This window comes from Rhinoderma darwinii, unplaced genomic scaffold (assembly GCF_050947455.1).
Source record: "Rhinoderma darwinii isolate aRhiDar2 unplaced genomic scaffold, aRhiDar2.hap1 Scaffold_965, whole genome shotgun sequence".
Classification (NCBI taxonomy): Eukaryota; Metazoa; Chordata; class Amphibia; order Anura; family Rhinodermatidae; genus Rhinoderma; species Rhinoderma darwinii.
The window spans coordinates 49,409-71,786 of NW_027464540.1; the positions used below are offsets into that span (position 1 = coordinate 49,409).

The following is a 22,378-nucleotide window of genomic DNA, read 5'->3' on the forward strand; positions in this document are numbered from 1 at the left end:
TGGCAGGCAGAAATAGAATCCAAGGTCAAAATGTAGGCTCCTTTCCTGGAATCCCTCAGGCAAACGATGGTCTCCTTCTTCACCAACAAGATCTTGTAAAGGATTTCTCTCACGAAGTAAGGTAACTGGAACCGATCCACCTTGCTCTCCTCCACTTCAAATCGAAAGGAAAAACGAATCCGCGCTTCGCCGGCTGAAATATAACGGATGATCACACCCATGATGATCGATCGCCTTTTCGGTCTTGTTCGTAGTCTTCCCCCTATAGCAGCAGGTGGCTTAAGACAGCAAGCTGCCGATGCCACAAGGCCGAAGGAAGAGCGTACTCCCAAGGTCCCCCTAGCTAAACCACTTGAGCTTAGCCAGAAGGCCGAGAAGCGATAACCCGAACGGGCCGCGCGTTGCCCGAGCCTGCCCGATACTGCTGTTCAGCCCTTGCAGCGATTCAGCCTACTTCTAGGCAATTCCATGGGGCCCTGCAGGCTCACACACTCACAGCTACACGGGAGGTGAATAAAGGCCGGAGAGGAAGCCAGACAGGATTTGCTTCTTTTGCTTGCACCACAATGCAGTGCTGAAAGAGGAGGAATCTACATAAAAACGCCTTCCTGGCAACGCCCAAATGCCCTGCTGCCATGCAGATAAACACTGGCAGCGGCAGCCAGTGCATGCCCACAGCCACCCCTTGTTCCTTCACACCTTGTATCAGCTGTAATCCAGTCCAGTCCAGTGCTGCCTGCTGAGCAGCACTGACCAACACTGCCTGGGCCCAGGCTTTTATCTCTGAGGCCCCATTATGATGTCAGAAAGCTGGCTCTGGCTCCTCAGGGCTCCACTATGACACGTGCAAAGTTCCGTCTGAACTTTATATAAGACGGTGCGGCTCAGTCAGTCACTCAGTGTTGCCTGAGAGGGCAACACTGCAACAGCCGGCCGCCAGGCTGTCTTTTTTTGCACAGCTAGTTGCCTCCAGGAGGCCACAAGAGGGAGACAAGGGACTGCAAAATGGAAAATAAGCATCCACCAACTTTACAGACAACTTCTCCTTGCTCCTACAACCTCCATCCTTGCACAGTTTGTTATTCTTCTAGGTAACATAGTAACAAATCCAAATTGCTGCTCTCTTTGTAGGCAAGCAAGGCTTTGTTGCAACTGCAATTCTTACTCCTTCTTGAAATGTAGGGACGACAGTACATTCCATCACATCCATCTAGTGTACACAGGTAGGTCCATTGTGGCGGGCGGGCGGGCGGGCGGCTTTAATGGCTGTTTGCTGTTCCCCTACTCCACTCCACTATTTGACTGTGGTGCTGCATCAATCAGTGGCTGGCTCAGGTGCAGCTCTTTAACTTACCTAAAAGGGAGGGCGGAGAGAAGACAAGGAAGGTGAATGAGCTGTTCCAGTGTGAAATGCCGGAAACACAGACACACAGACGACACAAAACAAGAGGTGGCAATGTATTCATTAATTGCATTTAATCAATTAGCTCATTATCACTCATGCATTGTCCAACAGGTGTTGAAATAATGGGATTAAAAGGGGAGATCCCTTCAGAAAGACAGAAACAATGGCACACACAAAAAACACTTTTGGAATCTGATTTTAGTCAACACATAAGGAAAGGGTGCACCGGTCCTGGAAATACTGCAATACCAGGTCAATGCGTGGAGTGGACAGAGCAAGCTCTATTTCCATCTCCCTGTTCTAAAAATCCATTTAATATATGGTCCCCAGATAGGGGACATATCAGATATTAAACTGATAAGAACAGATTTTTTTTCAGTTGGCTACCCCCTCGCGGGGGTGTCAATGATTTATTTATAAAAATTTCAATTTTACAATAAAACACATTTTAGTTACACAGATACATACAAATAATTTTTTACATTGTAACAATAGTAAAATCAAATTTTCATAAAATTTATGTAGAGGGACATGGGGCAAATCTTTATTTGGAGTTCCAGTCAGTCACAAACCATTTATTTAGAAGGGTGGCATTCCTTTTTTTGTCTAGTAAAAAATAAATATACATCTCACTAAAACAAAGACCTAAAACATCATCAACCGATAAAACGTCGTGCTTAAAATGGAGGATGTTCCTGGCCTTCCATAGAGCTTCTTTGGCGCAGTTCATCGTCTTCCATGCAATTATCTTCTGACTCGCGGTTGGGCATCCAAAAAGTCCGTATAAAATATCTTCATAGTTTAAGTCCTTTAGGTCTGCCATCTTCACCAAAAGAGGGAATATTTTTTTCCAAAATTGTTTTGCAAAGTCACATGTCCAAAAAATATGTCTTATAGTTTCCTCGGCCTGGCAGCCTTCCCTCGGGCAGACGGCAGACCTCGCGAATCCTCTTCTGTACTGGAATGCCCGGCATGGAAGACATTGATGAACGCAGCTCCAGGCCAGGTCCATCTGTGCATTAAAAAGATAAAACACATTAATCATTTTGAAAATAAAAGCACATCGTTGCGTATTAAAATTCTCTACATTGCTGACCGTCTCGCTCTCTCTCAGGTCTTTTATTAGTTTTTTGCTATTCTTAAGTTCATTCACGGTCTTCCCTTTTAAATTGAAGAGAGCCACTATTTTTTCTAAAATTACGTAGTTTGCTGGTAATTTAAAAGCGTATGGTGAGGATAAAATTATGTTAAACCAACCAAACCTCCGCATAAAAAACCCAGTATTAAAACGTAAAAAGTAAGACCAATAGTGCTCTTTAAAAAGGGAATTAAAACAGAAACTAAAGAACTTAATTAAAAGAAACCTATTAAAATCAGGAAAATCTTTGCCACCCTTTGGTTTGGACTTTATTACCGTTTCTCGTTTCAATTTCTCCATCCTGGAACTCCAAAAGAAGGTAAAACATGCTTTTGTTATTTTTCGTAATAAAACTGTTGGGGGAGGGAACACCATGCTTGTATATAAAAGAAGGGGTAAAATGACCATTTTTATGATTAAAATTTTTCCCTCCATGGTGAGTTTCCTCATATTCCACATACAAATTTTATTGTTTACCTTCTGCGCCACCATGTCCCAACTTATAAAACCATTGTCGTGCTCACTGAAGGAGATACCTAAAACTTTAATAGTATCTGACACAGGAACGGGTACGTCTCTAAAAACCATGCTTCCTATTCTTAAAATATTACTTTTGCTGAAATTTATTCTAAAACCGGAAGCACAGCAATAAAACTCAATTTGTTTTAGGGCTTTCTGAAGCGACAGGGTGTCCCTACAAAGTATCGCCACATCATCCATGTACCCCACTGCTTTAGCCTCTATGCCGCCTCCCCCTGGCAGGGGGACTCCACGTATTTGTTTATCACGGCGTATTGCGCATAGCAGAGGCTCTAGTGCACATATGAAAAGCAGTGGGGACAAGGGACACCCCTGCTTCACCCCAGAGTTTAAAAGAACGTCCTGTGTCTTAAAACCATTTACTAAAATTTTGCTTGTGCAATCTTTATAAAAGGCTTTAATAGATAGTAAAAAACCTTCAGGTATACCCATCCGCTCTAAAACCTTAAAAAGATAAAAGTGCGATACTCGGTCGAAAGCTTTTTGAAAATCTATGGATAAAATGGCTAATTTTCCGTTTCTAGATTTTGTGTCTTCAATCGCATCTTTTATTAAATTAATATTTTCCCAGATGCTGCGGCCTGGCACCCCACACACCTGGTTAGAGTGTATGATGTGGGGTACTATGGCTTTTAAACGGTTTGCACATAGTTTTGCCATTATTTTGTAGTCACTATTCAGAAGGGTTATTGGTCTCCAATTCTCTAAAACTGCGATGTCACCTTTTTTGTATAGCAAGGAGACCTCACCCTTCCGCCAGGACTTAGGCAGCATCTTGGAATGAAAGACTTCGGTAAAAAGGTTTAAGAGATCATCTTTTAAAATGTCGTAAAATTTGACATAAAACTCGCTGGGTATACCGTCCGGGCCAGGAACTTTACCTGCTTTAAAACTCTTCACTGTCTCTAAAATCTCCTGCTCCGACAGTTCCTGCAATAAAAAATTCTGGGAGACAGGGTCTAAAACAGTGGTAATCTCCTTCAGCGAGTCACGCATAAAATCACGATCCACAGTTTTCACATTAAAAAGGTCAGTATAAAACTCATGAACTTTACTTAAAAGACCCTGTACATCCGACACCCCATCAATATTTTTAAGAATAGCTTTTTTATTGTTCATTTTCTTAAAAAAGTACCTGGAGCAGGTCTCGTTCTCTTCCACGTGTTGTATCCTAGAACGAAAAATAATTTCTTTGCCTTTCTGCTCCAGGCACTGAGCTATCTCTTTTTTTAAGTTGGTGATGTCGTCTTTTACATCTATCTCATGCTCTCTCATCTTGTACAGGGTCTGTAGGCGGGTGTTGAGGATTTTAAAAAAAGCTTGCTTCTCTCTGGCTTTTGCCACACTTTTTTTAATAAAAAATTATTTTATTTTTCTTTTCATTTTCTCCCACCATGCGGTGATGGGAGCCCGTGTGTCTCTCACCCGCCTACTCTCTTTGTAAAATTCAATAAAATCTGTAAAAACCTGTGGATCATCTAAAAGGGAAACATTTAACTTCCAGGACTTTTTACTAATAATGTTATTAAAATCACGCTTTACATAAAATGATAAAAGCTTGTGATCAGAAAAAACATTGGTTAAAACTTCACATTTAAAAGGCAGTAGATTCTCATTACAAAATATAAAATCTATCCTGGAGCTACAGGTGGCGTTGCTCCAGGTAACGCCGGCTTCCTCTGGACTGCTCCTGTTACACTCTTTATAAACGTCTTTTAATTTAAAATCACCCACCATATCTTTGAGCAGTCCAGAGGTCTTGTCATAGTTTCTGCTTGTAGCGCTGGTAAGCCGGCGTTCCCCCCTCAGGATACAATTAAAATCACCTGCGAGGATAAAAGGCTCAGTCGTGTTAATAAAAAGAGGTAAAATCGCTAACATTTCTGCTCTTTCATTTTTATCTGGTGAGCCATAAAAATTTAAAAACTGCCATTTCACACCGTCAATAAAAGCCTTAACCAATAAAATACGTCCTGGAAGAATCTCTTGGATAAAATCGATTAAAACATTTCCCTTAAAAAGAATGGCAACCCCTGCTGATCTGGACTCGTTAGATCCAGACCAGACTGATGGACCATACTTCCAATCCTCTTGGTATTTATGGTACTTCATCGTATGGGGAATGCCGCACTCCTGCAGGAAAAAAACAGAGGCTGCCAGGCCAGCTAAAAAGCTGAAGAGAGCAACCCTTCTAACTTTGGACTTGGCGCCCCTCACGTTGAGGGAGATTCCCTTTACTTCTGACATTGTGGAGATTAAAATAACGTCTTGATTTTAAAATAATAAATATTCGTGGAACTTAAAATCAGACATTTCCTCCACCAGCATTACCAGAATTCTCGTTTGCGCTCATATCCCCACCCTCGTCCGAATCGCCTGCAAAGAGGGACGAAAAGGGAGAGGAACTACCTTCACTGAGAGCCGTGCCAGCAACTCTTATCTCGTACAAGGGGAGCCCACTCTCGCTTAGCGTCACCTGGGTCTCCACTGGGTGACCACGTAGGTCCATTTCGGGTGGGTCCCCCAAGCGCCCCGCCTCTCCCCCCAGGCTCTGTTGACGCCGTCTTAGAGGGGGAGGTTGCGCACACGGCGGGGTGTCCGGTATCTGGGAGGGAACAGTGCCCACCCTCCTCACCAGGTCAGGCGAGGAGGTGGTCCTAGGAGGAGCCTCACTTTTCTTCACGTATGTGTCCATCTGCTCCTCCCCTGATTCCCTCCTACCAGCACGCTCCTGTTTTCCCTTTTTTCGGGGACCCACCGCTACCCAGTTCTCCTGCTCGGAGTCAGACTCCTGAGACCCAGGTACAGGAGCAGGCCCGGCACCCACTGGACAACCAGCCCTCTGGGATGCCACAGTATCATTGGTGGCCTGCTCCTTTTCCGCCTTTCGCTTAGCTTGCCTTTTGTCATTGGCGCTGGGCTCCTTCCTTTCCTCAGAGGTTGCTGGCTGCGAGGCACCTGCTTTGGCTCCATTACTCCGCACCACTGAAGCCCAGGTGCCTCGCTGCTCCTTCGCGGCCCCGGCATGCTCCTCTCCCCGGGGGTGGGACTGGTCTGCTGGTGGAGCACGTGGGGGCGCCTCGGGTTGCTCATTTTCTTCGCCTCGGTACCTATGGGGACAAGAATAGTACAAATGACCAGTTTTTTGGCAAAAATTACATTTTTTCTCTTGTGAGCACTCTCTCATATTGTGCTCTTTGCTTCCACAGTTTCTACAGGTGACATCGCAGTTAAAACTGGTATGTCCATAAGTACCGCAGGCCCTGCAGAAGTTTGGCATCCCTGAAAAATAGAGGTCGCCATTCACATTTCCAATTTTAAAACGAGCCGGTGGTAATCTCGTTTCCTGGGTGGAGGGGTCCTTTATCAATGTTACTAAAAACTTCCACTTGACGGTCCACACTCCACACTCGTTCATAACTCTCCCCAACAGTTTGACATTCTTGAAGTAGGCAGCTAAGAATGCTGCCACTTCCATATCCTTCACATATGGGGAGTACATTTTAATCACCACGAGTTTCGTAATTTCGAAGGCATGTTCTACTACCTGGACTCCCGCTACCACGAGTTCACCTTTTCTCCTCTCAGCTCGGTCCATGGCATCACGGAGGATTCCTTCTCCCATAAAGGTGACGTCGAAAATTCCTCGTTTCGGGTAGTCCTGGATAGCCAAAATCTCATTCTTGTGGACCGCCAGTAGTTCTTCCAAGATCTTGTGGACCAAGAACTTTACGCCACGTGGACCGCCTCCACCCTCTGCCACGATAAATCGGGCAGAGTTCCTTAGCCGGGCATACACCGGCACCGCATCAGGCTCGCCTGCCATTTCCGTGGCCAGGCCGAACCGCACAGCAAAAAGCTGCGCCCTATGGGGTCCTGAGACTTACCAAAGGGCTGGGGGGGGATCGCAACTCGTTGCTCAGGACTAAGCCTCTCTCCCAAATAGCAGCACGGGGGTGAAGTCCAGGCGAACCTGGACGATCCCCCGAGGCCGAGAGAGAGGGTACCTGAGCACCTTCTGACTAAAAACCTCCTGTACAAGTACACTTGGTCTTAGCCAAAAGGCCGAGAAGCGATAACCCGAACGGGCCGCGCGTTGCCCGAGCCTGCCCGATACTGCTGTTCAGCCCTTGCAGCGATTCAGCCTACTTCTAGGCAATTCCATGGGGCCCTGCAGGCTCACACACTCACAGCTACACGGGAGGTGAATAAAGGCCGGAGAGGAAGCCAGACAGGATTTGCTTCTTTTGCTTGCACCACAATGCAGTGCTGAAAGAGGAGGAATCTACATAAAAACGCCTTCCTGGCAACGCCCAAATGCCCTGCTGCCATGCAGATAAACACTGGCAGCGGCAGCCAGTGCATGCCCACAGCCACCCCTTGTTCCTTCACACCTTGTATCAGCTGTAATCCAGTCCAGTCCAGTGCTGCCTGCTGAGCAGCACTGACAAACACTGCCTGGGCCCAGGCTTTTATCTCTGAGGCCCCATTATGATGTCAGAAAGCTGGCTCTGGCTCCTCAGGGCTCCACTATGACAAGTGCAAAGTTCCGTCTGAACTTTATATAAGACGGTGCGGCTCAGTCAGTCACTCAGTGTTGCCTGAGAGGGCAACACTGCAACAGCCGGCCGCCAGGCTGTCTTTTTTTGCACAGCTAGTTGCCTCCAGGAGGCCACAAGAGGGAGACAAGGGACTGCAAAATGGAAAATAAGCATCCACCAACTTTACAGACAACTTCTCCTTGCTCCTACAACCTCCATCCTTGCACAGTTTGTTATTCTTCTAGGTAACATAGTAACAAATCCAAATTGCTGCTCTCTTTGTAGGCAAGCAAGGCTTTGTTGCAACTGCAATTCTTACTCCTTCTTGAAATGTAGGGACGACAGTACATTCCATCACATCCATCTAGTGTACACAGGTAGGTCCATTGTGGCGGGCGGGCGGGCGGGCGGGCGGGCGGCTTTAATGGCTGTTTGCTGTTCCCCTACTCCACTCCACTATTTGACTGTGGTGCTGCATCAATCAGTGGCTGGCTCAGGTGCAGCTCTTTAACTTACCTAAAAGGGAGGGCGGAGAGAAGACAAGGAAGGTGAGTGAGCTGTTCCAATGTGAAATGCCGGAAACACAGACACACAGACGACACAAAACAAGAGGTGGCAATGTATTCATTAATTGCATTTAATCAATTAGCTCATTATCACTCATGCATTGTCCAACAGGTGTTGAAATAATGGGATTAAAAGGGGAGATCCCTTCAGAAAGACAGAAACAATGGCAAACACAAAAAACACTTTTGGAATCTGATTTTAGTCAACACATAAGGAAAGGGTGCACCGGTCCTGGAAATACTGCAATACCAGGTCAATGCGTGGAGTGGACAGAGCAAGCTCTATTTCCATCTCCCTGTTCTAAAAATCCATTTAATATATGGTCCCCAGATAGGGGACGTATCAGATATTAAACTGATAAGAACAGATACTACACTTGATCTTAGCCAAAAGGCCGAGAAGCGATAACCCGAACGGGCCGCGCGTTGCCCGAGCCTGCCCGATACTGCTGTTCAGCCCTTGCAGCGATTCAGCCTACTTCTAGGCAATTCCATGGGGGCCTAGATGGATGTGATGGAATGTACTGTCGTCCCTACATTTCAAGAAGGAGTAAGAATTGCAGTTGCAACAAAGCCTTGCTTGCCTACAAAGAGAGCAGCAATTTGGATTTGTTACTATGTTACCTAGAAGAATAACAAACTGTGCAAGGATGGAGGTTGTAGGAGCAAGGAGAAGTTGTCTGTAAAGTTGGTGGATGCTTATTTTCCATTTTGCAGTCCCTTGTCTCCCTCTTGTGGCCTCCTGGAGGCAACTAGCTGTGCAAAAAAAGACAGCCTGGCGGCCGGCTGTTGCAGTGTTGCCCTCTCAGGCAACACTGAGTGACTGACTGAGCCGCACCGTCTTATATAAAGTTCAGACGGAACTTTGCACGTGTCATAGTGGAGCCCTGAGGAGCCAGAGCCAGCTTTCTGACATCATAATGGGGCCTCAGAGATAAAAGCCTGGGCCCAGGCAGTGTTGGTCAGTGCTGCTCAGCAGGCAGCACTGGACTGGACTGGATTACAGCTGATACAAGGTGTGAAGGAACAAGGGGTGGCTGTGGGCATGCACTTGCTGCCGCTGCCAGTGTTTATCTGCATGGCAGCAGGGCATTTGGGCGTTGCCAGGAAGGTGTTTTTATGTAGATTCCTCCTCTTTCAGCACTGCATTGTGGTGCAAGCAAAAGAAGCAAATCCTGTCTGGCTTCCTCTCCGGCCTTTATTCACCTCCCGTGTAGCTGTGAGTGTGTGAGCCTGCAGGCTCGGGCAACGCGCGGCCCGTTCGGGTTATCGCTTCTCGGCCTTTTGGCTAAGACCAAGTGTATTTATACAGGAAGTTTTTAGTCAGAAGGTGCTCAGGTACCCTCTCTCTCGGCCTCGGGGGATCGTCCAGGTTCGCCTGGACTTCACCCCCGTGCTGCTATTTGGGAGAGAGGCTTAGTCCTGAGCAACGAGTTGTGATCCCCCCCCCCCCCAGCCCTTTGGTGTGTCTCCTTGAACCCAAAGGGCGCAGCGCAAGCTGTGCGGTACCGACCTGGCCACGCAAATGGCAGGCGGACCTGATGCGGTGCCGGTATACGCCTGGTTGAAGAATACTGCAAGATTTATCTTGGCAGAGGGTGGAGGCGGTCCTCGTGGTCTCAAGTTCCTTGTCCACGATATTTTGGAAAAGCGGTTGGCGGTCCACAAGAACGAGATTTTGGCGATCCAGGACTACCCAAGGCGTGGAGTGTACGATGTGACCTTTATGGGAGAAGGAATCCTCCGTGATGCCATGGGAAAAGCTGAGAGGCAACAAGGTGAACTCATGGCCTTGGGAGTCCAGGTAATTGAACACGCTTTTGAAGTAACCAAACTCGTAGTGATTAAAATGTATTCCCCATACGTGAAAGATCAGGAAGTGGCGGCGTTTCTTGCTGCATACTTTAAGAACGTTAAGCTGCTGGGGAGAGTTATGAACGAGTGCGGTGTGTGGACCGTCAAATGGAAATTTATTGTTACGCTAATAAAGGACCCCTCCACCCAAGAAACGAAGCTACCACCTGCTCGTTTTAAACTTGGGAATGTGAATGGCGACCTCTATTTCTCAGGAATGCCAAACTTCTGCAGGGCCTGCGGTACCTATGGACATACCAGTTTTAACTGCGATGTCACCTGCAGGAACTGTGGAAGTAAACAACACACAATGAGAGAATGTACAGAAGAGAAAAAATGCAATTTTTGTCAAAAAACTGGTCATCTTTATTATGCTTGTCCACATAGGTACCGAGGCGAAGAAGATGAGCAACCCGAGGTGCCCCCACGTGCTCCACCAGCAGAGCAGTCCCGTCCTCAAGGAGGAGAACAAGCTGTTGCGGCGAAAGAGCAGAGAGGTACCTGGGCTTCAAGAGTACGGCTAGCCGAAGCCAAAACAGGTGCCTCTCAGCCAGCGACCTCAGGGGATAAAAATGAGCCCAGCGCCAAGGAAAAACGGCAGGCCAAGAGGAAGGCAGAAAAGGAGCAGGCCATCGATGAACCTGTGGCATCCCAGACGGCTGGTTGCTCAGGCGGTGCCGGGCCTGCTCCTAATCCTGGGTCTCTGGAGACCGACTCGGAAGGAGAAAACTGGGTACAGGTGGGTCCCCGTAAAAAGGGGAAGCAAGAGCGTGCCAGTAGGAGGGAGACAGGGGAGGAGCAGATGGATACGTCCGTGCGGAAAGATGTGGCTCCTCCTGGGACCCCCTCCTCGCCTGGACTGGTGAGGAGGACGGGCACTGCTCCCTCCGTATTATCGGACACCCCGCCATGCGCACAACCTCCCCCTCTAGACCGGCCTTCACGGGCCCAGGGGGGGAGAGGCGGGGCCCTTGGGGGACCCACCAGACATGGACCCAGTCGGTCAACCGAGAGAGACCCAGGTGAGGCTGTGCGAGTCTGGGCTCCCCGTGTACGAGGTGAGTGTTGCTGGCTCAGCTCTCAGCGACAGTAGTTCTTCTCCTGCCTCGTCCCTCTTTTCAGTTGAGTCGGATGAGGGCGGGGCCATGAGTTCAAGTGAGGTTTCGGGTATTGCTGGTGGAGGAGCAATCTGATTTTAAGTACGCCTATTATTTATTATTTTAAAATCAGAATTTTGCTTTTTACTCTCCACGATGTCTGAGCTCATGGGAATCTCCCTCAACGTGAGGGGCGCCAAGTCAAAAGTGAGAAGGGTTGCTCTCTTCAATTTTTTATCTTGCCTGGCAGCCTCTGTATTTTTCCTGCAGGAGTGCGGCATTCCCCATACAATGAGATATGAAAATTACAAAAAGGATTGGAAGTATGGTCCATCCGTCTGGTCTGGATCCAACGAGTCCAGATCAGCAGGGGTCGCCATTCTTTTTAAGGGAAACGTTTTAATTGATTTTATTCAAGAAATCTTACCAGGACGTATTTTAATGGTTAAAGCTTTTATTGATGGTGTAAAGTGGCAGTTTTTAAATTTTTACGGATCACCAGAAAAGAACGAAAGAGCGAGGATGCTGGAGATTTTACCGCTTTTTATCAACACATCTGAGCCTTTTATCCTCGCAGGTGATTTTAATTGTATCCTGAGAGGAGAACGCCGGCTTACCAACAGTACGAGTAGGAACTATGACAAGACCTCTGGACTGCTCAAGGATATCGTGACTGATTTTAAATTAAAAGACATATACAAAGAATGTAACAGGAGCAGTCCAGAGGAAGCCGGCGTTACCTGGAGCAACGCCACCTGTAGCTCCAGGATTGATTTTATCTTTTGTTCTGAAAATTTACTGCCTTTTAATTGTGAAGTTTTAACCAATGTGTTTTCAGATCACAGGCTTTTATCTTTTAAAGTAAAGCATGATCTTAATAATATTGTATGTAAAAAGTCCTGGAAGATGAATGTTTCCCTTTTAGACGATCCACAGGTTTTAGCAGATTTTATTGAATTTTACCAAGAAAGCAGGCGGGTAAGAGACACACGTACTCCCATCAGTGCATGGTGGGAGAAAATGAAAAAGAAAATTAAAGATTTTTTTATTAAGAAAAGCGTGGCGAAAGCCAAAGAGAAATACGCTTTTTTTAAAATTCTCAATACCCGTCTGCAGACCCTGTACAAAATGCAAGATCATGACATAGACGTTAAAGATGACATCACCAATTTGAAAAAGGAGATAGCCCAGTGCCTGGAGCAGAAAGGTAAAGAGATTATATTCCATTCAAAAATACAACATGTGGAGGAGAACGAGACCTGCTCCAGGTACTTTTTTAAGAAAATAAATAACAAAAAGGCAATTATCAAAAATATAGAAGGTGTGTCAGATGTACAGGGTCTTTTAAGTAAAGTTCATGAGTTTTACACTGACCTTTTTAATGTTAAGCCTGTGGATCATAATTTTATGCGTGACTCACTGAAGGAGATTACTACTGTTTTAGACCCTGTCTCCCAGAATTTTTTATTACAGGAGCTGACGGAGCAGGAGGTTTTAGAAACTGTTAAGAGTTTTAAAACAGGGAAAGTTCCCGGACCGGACGGTATACCCAGTGAGTTTTATGTAAAATTTTATGACATTTTAAAAGAGGATCTTTTTAACCTTTTTTCTGATGTTTTTAATTCCAAGGTGCTGCCTAAGTCCTGGCGGAAGGGTGAGGTCTCCCTGCTGTATAAGTGTGACATCGCAGTTTTAAAGAATTGGAGACCAATAACCCTTCTAAATAGCGACTATAAAATTATGGCTAAAATATGTGCAAATAGATTAAAAGCCATAATACCCCACATTATACACTCTGACCAGGTGTGTGGGGTGCCAGGCCGCAGCATCTGGGATAATTTAAACCTAATAAAAGACGTGATTGAGGACACGAGGTCTAGAAAAGGTAAATTAGCCATTTTATCTATAGACTTTGAGAAGGCGTTCGACCGTGTCTCTCATTTTTATCTTTTTAAGGTTTTAGAACGTATGGGTATACCTGAAGGATTTTTATTATCTATTAAAGCCTTTTACAGAGAATGCACCAGCAAAATTTTAGTGAATGGTTTTAAGACACAGGACGTATTTTTAAACTCTGGGGTGAAGCAGGGGTGTCCCTTGTCCCCACTGCTTTTTATATGTGCATTGGAGCCTCTGTTATGCGCAATTCGCCGCGATAAGTGTATCCGTGGAGTCCCCCTGCCCGGGGGAGGCGGCGTAGAGGCCAAAGCAGTGGGGTACATGGATGATGTGGCGGTTTTATGTAGGGACGCCCTGTCGCTTCAGAGAACCCTTAGGCAAATCGAGTTTTATTGCTGTGCTTCCGGTTTTAAAGTAAACTTCAGCAAGAGTCATATTTTAAACATAGGAAGCATGGCTCTTAGAGATATACCGGTTCCTGTGTCTGATAATATTAAAATTTTAGGTGTCTCCTTCAGTGAGTACGACAATGCTTTTATCAGTTGGGACATGGTGGCGCAGAAGGTAAATCAAAAAATATGCATGTGGAACATGAGGAAGCTTACCATGGAGGGAAAAATTTTAATAATTAAAATGATAATTTTACCTTTGCTTTTATACTTAAGCATGGTTTTCCCTCCTCCCACGGTTTTATTAAGAAAAATTACTAAAGCTTGTTTTACCTTCTTTTGGAGTTCCAGAATGGAGAAACTTAAACGTGAGACGGTAATGAAAATCAAACCAAAGGGTGGCAAAGACTTTCCAGATTTTAATAGGTTTCTTTTAATCAAGTACTTTTGTTTCTGTCTTAATTCTCTTTTTAAACAACATCATTGGTCTTATTTTCTACGTTTTAATACTGGGTTTTTTATGCGAAGGATGGGGTGGTTTGAAATTGTTTTAACCTCACCTTATGCTTTTAATCTACCAGCAAATTACGGGATTTTAGAGAAAATAGTGGCCTTGTTTAATTTTAAAGGGAAAAATTTTAATGACATGATAAACAGTAAGAAACGTATAAAAGACATAAGAGGAAATGAAGTCGTCACTAATATTGAAAATTTTAACAATGAACGCTGTGCTTTTATCTTCAAAATGGTTAATGTGTTTTATCTTTTTAATACACAGATGGACCTGGCCTGGAGCTGCGTTCATCAATGTCTTCCATGCGGGGCATTCCAATTCAGGAGAGGATTCGCGAGGTCTGCTATCTGTCCGAGGGAAGGCTGCCAGGCTGAGGAGACAGTGCGTCATATTTTTTGGACTTGTGATTTTACAAAACATATTTGGATAAAGATATTCCCTCTAATGAAGAAGATGGCAGACCTAAAGGACTTGAGTTACGAAATGATTTTATATGGACTCTTTGGATGCCCAACCGCGAACCAAAAGACTATTGCATGGAAGACGATGAACTGCGTAAAAGAAGCTCTGTGGAAGGCCAGGAACATCCTGATTTTTAAGCACGATGTTTTATCTGTTGACGATGTTTTAGGTCTTTGTTTTAGCGAGATGTACATTTATTATTTATTAGATAAAAAAAGAAATGCCACCCTTTCAAATAAATGGTTTGTAAAAGAATGGAACTCCAATATATAAGAATTTGCCACCATGTCCCCTTTTATGTGTTTTTATGTAAATTGATTTTATTACTGTAATTCATTGTAAAAAGCTGTAATTTATTGTAAATGTTTTTTGAATTTTAAGTAATAAATCATTGACACCCCCGCGAGGGGGTAGCCAACTGAAAAAAAAAAAAAAAATCTGTTCTTATCAGTTTAATATCTGATACGTCCCCTATCTGGGGACCATATATTAAATGGATTTTTAGAACAGGGAGATGGAAATAGAGCTTGCTCTGTCCACTCCACGCATTGACCTGGTATTGCAGTATTTCCAGGACCGGTGCACCCTTTCCTTATGTGTTGACTAAAATCAGATTCCAAAAGTGTTTTTTGTGTTTGCCATTGTTTCTGTCTTTCTGAAGGGATCTCCCCTTTTAATCCCATTATTTCAACACCTGTTGGACAATGCATGAGTGATAATGAGCTAATTGATTAAATGCAATTAATGAATACATTGCCACCTCTTGTTTTGTGTCGTCTGTGTGTCTGTGTTTCCGGCATTTCACATTGGAACAGCTCATTCACCTTCCTTGTCTTCTCTCCGCCCTCCCTTTTAGGTAAGTTAAAGAGCTGCACCTGAGCCAGCCACTGATTGATGCAGCACCACAGTCAAATAGTGGAGTGGAGTAGGGGAACAGCAAACAGCCATTAAAGCCGCCCGCCCGCCCGCCACAATGGACCTACCTGTGTACACTAGATGGATGTGATGGAATGTACTGTCGTCCCTACATTTCAAGAAGGAGTAAGAATTGCAGTTGCAACAAAGCCTTGCTTGCCTACAAAGAGAGCAGCAATTTGGATTTGTTACTATGTTACCTAGAAGAATAACAAACTGTGCAAGGATGGAGGTTGTAGGAGCAAGGAGAAGTTGTCTGTAAAGTTGGTGGATGCTTATTTTCCATTTTGCAGTCCCTTGTCTCCCTCTTGTGGCCTCCTGGAGGCAACTAGCTGTGCAAAAAAAGACAGCCTGGCGGCCGGCTGTTGCAGTGTTGCCCTCTCAGGCAACACTGAGTGACTGACTGAGCCGCACCGTCTTATATAAAGTTCAGACGGAACTTTGCACGTGTCATAGTGGAGCCCTGAGGAGCCAGAGCCAGCTTTCTGACATCATAATGGGGCCTCAGAGATAAAAGCCTGGGCCCAGGCAGTGTTGGTCAGTGCTGCTCAGCAGGCAGCACTGGACTGGACTGGATTACAGCTGATACAAGGTGTGAAGGAACAAGGGGTGGCTGTGGGCATGCACTTGCTGCCGCTGCCAGTGTTTATCTGCATGGCAGCAGGGCATTTGGGCGTTGCCAGGAAGGCGTTTTTATGTAGATTCCTCCTCTTTCAGCACTGCATTGTGGTGCAAGCAAAAGAAGCAAATCCTGTCTGGCTTCCTCTCCGGCCTTTATTCACCTCCCGTGTAGCTGTGAGTGTGTGAGCCTGCAGGGCCCCATGGAATTGCCTAGAAGTAGGCTGAATCGCTGCAAGGGCTGAACAGCAGTATCGGGCAGGCTCGGGCAACGCGCGGCCCGTTCGGGTTATCGCTTCTCGGCCTTTTGGCTACGATCAAGGTTCGTCCTGACGTAGCTGAGGGTGCGAGTACTTGGGCGACTTCCGGAGCATGAGGAATCTCTATTTCTGTGGTCCAAGGACTGACAGGTGCGTCATGGCTGGAAAAAATACCATTCGTTTGGAGGTGAGTCCCACAGACATGCTAAAGAATAATGTTGTGTACCTGGTTCGGGACATTATGATGAGGAAAATCGGAGTCCAGAAGGAGGAAATCTTTAGTGTGAACGAGTTCCCACGCAGAGGTATCTATGAAGTTACTTTTGAGAATGGGGGAAGGTGTCTGCATGTCTTTGAGTGGATGAGAACATATGCAAATGACTCACTGCTGGAAGGAATCAAAGTAACACCGTTGTTTGGGCTACAAGAGAAAATGGTTGTTGTCCATGTGTACAACCCCTACACAAGTGTGGACCTGATAGAGAACTTTCTAAAGCAGTATTGTGAACATGTGCGTGGTGGGGACAAACTCACCAATGTGTTGGGCATTTATAATTGCAAGCTCAGATTTTTTGTCCGCTTCAAAATGGACTCTACCTGTGTGGGAGGCTTCAAGCACCCTCCTGCAAATTTCTCTGTTGCAGGGTTCAGGGGCTATATCACCTATGCTGGACAGCCAACCTTTTGCCGCAATTGCTTTCAGTTTGGCCACACAAAAGATAGTTGTGAGAAGGGCCAGGTGTGCAGAAACTGCAAGAAAGTTGGACACCATGCTGGAAGTTGCACCCAAGGCAGAGTGTGTGATTTGTGTGGAGCCGACACCCACCTGTACAGAGATTGCCCAGCTGTCATACAAAGGAGGGAGGAGGCGTGGAGCAGAAGTATGCAAATTGGAAGGGAGGCGGCCTCCAGACAGAGTGAGGCTGAAGTGGAAAGGGAAATGGAGAGAGTCCAGAGGGAAGTGTCCAGAGAGGAAAATGCAGCCCAGGATGTTGCAGCAGCAGCAGTAGAACCTGTAGTGCCCAATATTGTGGAGGAAACACAAATGGAGGACGTTATCCGCCAACTGGAGGAGGTAATTGATGGAGTTGTGAGTCCAGTTCACACCTCGGATCCGGCGAACATTGAGATGTTCTCATCAAGCAATGAGACTAGTTTGTGTCACAGGGAGGGTGGTGGGAAACAAAAAAATGAGAACGAAGACAGTGATGAGTTTGTACAAGTGGAGACCAAAAGAAGAAAAAGATCCGCCAAAAAAAATGGTGGTGAGACGAGTTCGGAGGCGGTCTCTGAAACTGACAAAAACCCGTTTGATGCGTTACAGGCACAGGACCCAGATTCTGATTAAAGTGGCTAAAAGTTATGCAACTGTATAAGCTTTTTGTTATGTTTAAGTTTTGGTGTTTAATATGCCTGTAAAGTTTATTTTTCCTCAGAGTCTTGCAGGAAGTGAGGAATGTCAGAGCCTGGGTATGGTAAGGCAATAACTGGGAACTGCTGACTTTTTGGTGCAATGGGTTTTATTATTTGTTCACAGAATGTGAGGGTCTTTAAGAACAAGGCTAGGAGAACTGCAATTTTAAGTTTTCTTAGGCAGGAAAATGCGTCTATTTTTTGTTTGCAGGAGTGTGGCATTGAATGTGCGATAAGTCCTGACGAATGGCAGTGTGGGAGTGCGGTGTGGTCTGGAAGTGTGAGTAATAAAAATGATGGGGTGGGAATTTTGATAAAATCTAAAGAAATTACTCTAGATAGTTACATTGTAGTAGAGGAGGGGAGGTGTGTATCCGCAATATTAAAATATAATAATGTGAAATTTAAATTAATTAATGTTTACGCGTCCGCAAATAAAAATGAAAGGGCAGCATTATTTGAAAAAATGAAATTTTATGTTCAGGGTAGAATGCCTGTTATCATTATTGGGGATATGAATTGTGATCTGTCTAAACGTTCTTTTGATGTGTCTGGGAAAATTTTGTCTGATTTAATTTGTGATTTTAGGTTGGGGGATATTCAGAATCTGTGTAAAATTGACCCAGAATTAAAAACATATCATTCTGATAGAGGGGGTATCCACTCCAAATTAGATTATTGTTTACTGTCTGAAAATGTGAAGTCAGTAAGTTATAGACAGAAGCCTGTAATGTATTCGGACCATGATGCATTGTTCTGTGGGGTTGATGTAGGGATGAGTGGTACGTATGGGAGAGGATTGTGGAAGCTCAACATAAGTCATCTAGATAGTGTGGATGTGAGGGAGCAGTATGAACGGTTGTATGCAGTGTGGTGTGAAAAACAAAGTGAATTTAGAGATATACTTTTGTGGTGGGAGTGGGTGAAATGTAAAACAAAGTCCTTTTTCAAAACTGTTGGATATAAAGCAGGTACAATTAGAAGGAGAAATTATGTCAGGCTGAATTCAAGATTGAGGTTTTTGTATAGATTGAGAGAGGAAGGAATGGATGTTGAGGATGAAATTGTGGGTGTGAGAAGGGAAATTAAAAATTTTTTGTCTGAAAAGGGGAGGAACATTATTTTCAGAGCAAAGTTGGATAAAATGGAACAGGATGAGAAGTGTTCGCGTTTCTTCTTTAAGAAAGTTTTTTCAAAGAAACCAGCAATTGAGGTTGTTTTGAAAGAAGATGGAAGTGAAGTGTGCGGTGATGAGGTGAGTGAGGAGATTGCAAAGTTTTATGAAGATTTGTATGCGGTGAAATGGAGGGATGAGAATTTGGAGAGTGAAGTTTTGAGTGTGTTAGAAAATAAGCTTGGGGAGAGTGAGAAAGAGATGATTATGCGTAAGGTGTCTAGTGAGGAAGTATGGGAAGTGGTGGAGAGAATGGCAGCAAATAAGACGCCTGGAGAGGATGGTTTGCCAATAGAATTTTATCGTGTGATGTGGAAGGTCATAGGGAAGGATGTTGTGAGAGTGTGTGAATATATGTGGGAGCATATGGAAATTGCAAAGGGTATGAAGAGTGGTGTGGTGGTCTTGATCCCAAAGAAAGGGGATATAAGAAACTTGAAAAATTGGCGTCCAATAAGTCTACTTAATTGTGACTATAAAATATATGCAAAAATGATTGCAAATAGGATGAAGAGTGTTGTTGAGAGTGTAGTGGGGGATGATCAGTTCTGTGCTGTGCCTGGGCGTCGTATCCAAGAGTGTCTGTGTTTGTTGAGAGATTGTCTGTGGGATTGTAAGAGTAGAAAGAAGGACGTGTTTGTGCTGTCTCTAGATTTTGAGAAGGCGTACGATAGGTTGGCACATAATTTTTTGTTCAGAGTATTGTTACGTATGGGGTTTCCGAGTGATTTTGTTGGAAGAGTGAGAGTTTGTATCAGGGAATATATAGTAGTGTGCTTGTAAATGGAAGATTAGGAAGGAGAGTGAATGTTTGTTCTGGTGTTAGACAGGGATGTCCACTGTCACCTGTTGTCTTTATTTGCGCAATAGAGCCGTTGCTTTGTCTTATTAGGCGTGACAAAGTAGTAAGGGGAGTTTTTGTGCCCGGTAGTGATGGAAGACAAGTAAAGGTGAGTGGTTATATGGATGATGTGTGTGTGGTGTGTGATTCTGAATGTTCGGTGAAGAGAGTTAAGTTGTTAGTGTCTATTTTTTGTGGAGCATCTGCCTTTAAGGTCAATTGGTTGAAGAGTGAATGTAAATGTTTTGGTAGCAGGGAGATGTCAGATGATGTGGGAGTAAATAAAGTGACTGGTCCTATTAAGATCTTGGGGGTTAAATTTGATGATAAATTAGATGGGAGGGAAAGTTGGGAGGATGCTAAAAAGAAAGTAGAGGTCAGGCTAAATTTTTGGAAGTTGAGAAGCCTTTCTTTCATAGGGAAAATTGTGGTGATCAAAAGTGTGGTATTGCCTATTTTTTTGTACATTGCAATGATTTTTCCACCAGATTATATGTGCTTGAGGAGAGTAAATAGGGTTTTATTTATTTTTTTCTGGGGTTCCAAAATGGAACGGTTGAGAAGAGAGGTAGTGGTGAAAAGTTGGAAAAATGGTGGGATGAGTTTTCCAAATTTAGAAGTATATTTTGGAGTTAATATGTTGGTATTTTTATTGGTAATAATTGATAGGGATCGGAAGGTGTCTTGTATGTCTAAATATTTGGGCGGAAGAATTTTTGTTAGGCTGAAATGGTATCAGCCTGGTTTGAATAAACCTGTGTCGGGTGAAATTCCCAAGTGGTATGAGTGGGTAGTGAAGTTCTTGGAGAATTTTGAGTTGCGAGAAGTTGAAAAGAATGTGTTGAAAAATAAACGGGTGGTTTTGAGGATGATTGAGAGTAAGGAAGTAGTGAGCGGGATAAATACTGTGAGAGGTGGTGATGTGCAAAGGGTGTGGAAGAAAATTAGAATGGATGGTATGTCAAACAAACAGAGAGAAATAGTATGGCAGAGTTTGCATGGCGTGTTGCCTGTGCGTGAATTTCAGAGAAATAGGGGTCTTGTGAGAGAAGAAAGATGTCCAAGAGAGAGTTGTAATGGGTGTGAAAATATTGTCCATTTGTTTTGGAACTGTAAGTTTGCGAGAGATGTTATTAAGAGGTTGGGGCCTTTATGTAAAGAACTAACGGGGGTTAATTTCATGACATTCGAGTGTTTGATGTTTGGGTTGAGTGTATGTGGTGGTGTGAAGGAGAGAGTACTGTGGCTGTTCTTGGCGTGTATTAAAGAAGTTTTGTGGGATGTGAGGAATGTCTACGTGTATAGGAGAAAGGAATTGAGTGTGAATGACAGTGTTAGGATGGTGTTAGGTAAACTTTATGTTTGTTTTTTGTGGGATAAAAAAAAGGGTGGGATGGATGCGGAGGGAATCTGGAAGGTCAAAAAATGGCTAGATGTTGTTGACCTGTATTGATTTTTTCATGCCTGTATTATGTATGTTATAAATGTTATGTAATTAATGAATATGTAATAAAGCCTGGTGATGACAGGGTGATGAGGTATACGAGTACCAGTATCACAGAGAGTATAGATGTATGTACTCTCAACCCTATCTGAGGGTTTAAAAAAAAAAAAAAAAAAAATAAAAATCTGTTCTTATCAGTTTAATATCTGATACGTCCCCTATCTGGGGACCATATATTAAATGGATTTTTAGAACAGGGAGATGGAAATAGAGCTTGCTCTGTCCACTCCACGCATTGACCTGGTATTGCAGTATTTCCAGGACCGGTGCACCCTTTCCTTATGTGTTGACTAAAATCAGATTCCAAAAGTGTTTTTTGTGTTTGCCATTGTTTCTGTCTTTCTGAAGGGATCTCCCCTTTTAATCCCATTATTTCAACACCTGTTGGACAATGCATGAGTGATAATGAGCTAATTGATTAAATGCAATTAATGAATACATTGCCACCTCTTGTTTTGTGTCGTCTGTGTGTCTGTGTTTCCGGCATTTCACATTGGAACAGCTCATTCACCTTCCTTGTCTTCTCTCCGTCCTCCCTTTTAGGTAAGTTAAAGAGCTGCACCTGAGCCAGCCACTGATTGATGCAGCACCACAGTCAAATAGTGGAGTGGAGTAGGGGAACAGCAAACAGCCATTAAAGCCGCCCGCCCGCCCGCCCGCCCGCCCGCCACAATGGACCTACCTGTGTACACTAGATGGATGTGATGGAATGTACTGTCGTCCCTACATTTCAAGAAGGAGTAAGAATTGCAGTTGCAACAAAGCCTTGCTTGCCTACAAAGAGAGCAGCAATTTGGATTTGTTACTATGTTACCTAGAAGAATAACAAACTGTGCAAGGATGGAGGTTGTAGGAGCAAGGAGAAGTTGTCTGTAAAGTTGGTGGATGCTTATTTTCCATTTTGCAGTCCCTTGTCTCCCTCTTGTGGCCTCCTGGAGGCAACTAGCTGTGCAAAAAAAGACAGCCTGGCGGCCGGCTGTTGCAGTGTTGCCCTCTCAGGCAACACTGAGTGACTGACTGAGCCGCACCGTCATATAAAGTTCAGACGGAACTTTGCACGTGTCATAGTGGAGCCCTGAGGAGCCAGAGCCAGCTTTCTGACATCATAATGGGGCCTCAGAGATAAAAGCCTGGGCCCAGGCAGTGTTGGTCAGTGCTGCTCAGCAGGCAGCACTGGACTGGACTGGATTACAGCTGATACAAGGTGTGAAGGAACAAGGGGTGGCTGTGGGCATGCACTTGCTGCCG

General features: G+C 44.6%; 3 non-coding genes and 1 pseudogene across 3 annotated transcripts; 2 read left to right on the forward strand and 2 right to left on the reverse strand.

Annotated features, from left to right (window-relative positions):
- Positions 1-1,620: 1,620 nt before the first annotated feature.
- Positions 1,621-1,815, reverse strand: LOC142733602 (U2 spliceosomal RNA). The gene has a single exon (XR_012880220.1). It is a non-coding gene; the product is annotated as a U2 spliceosomal RNA (small nuclear RNA).
- Positions 1,816-8,406: 6,591 nt separating this feature from the next.
- On the reverse strand, positions 8,407-8,597 carry LOC142733605 (U2 spliceosomal RNA). The gene has a single exon (XR_012880222.1). It is a non-coding gene; the product is annotated as a U2 spliceosomal RNA (small nuclear RNA).
- Positions 8,598-14,790: 6,193 nt separating this feature from the next.
- Positions 14,791-14,995, forward strand: LOC142733606 (U2 spliceosomal RNA; annotated as a pseudogene).
- Positions 14,996-21,210: 6,215 nt separating this feature from the next.
- On the forward strand, positions 21,211-21,407 carry LOC142733600 (U2 spliceosomal RNA). Its single transcript, XR_012880219.1, has one exon. It is a non-coding gene; the product is annotated as a U2 spliceosomal RNA (small nuclear RNA).
- Positions 21,408-22,378: the final 971 nt, after the last annotated feature.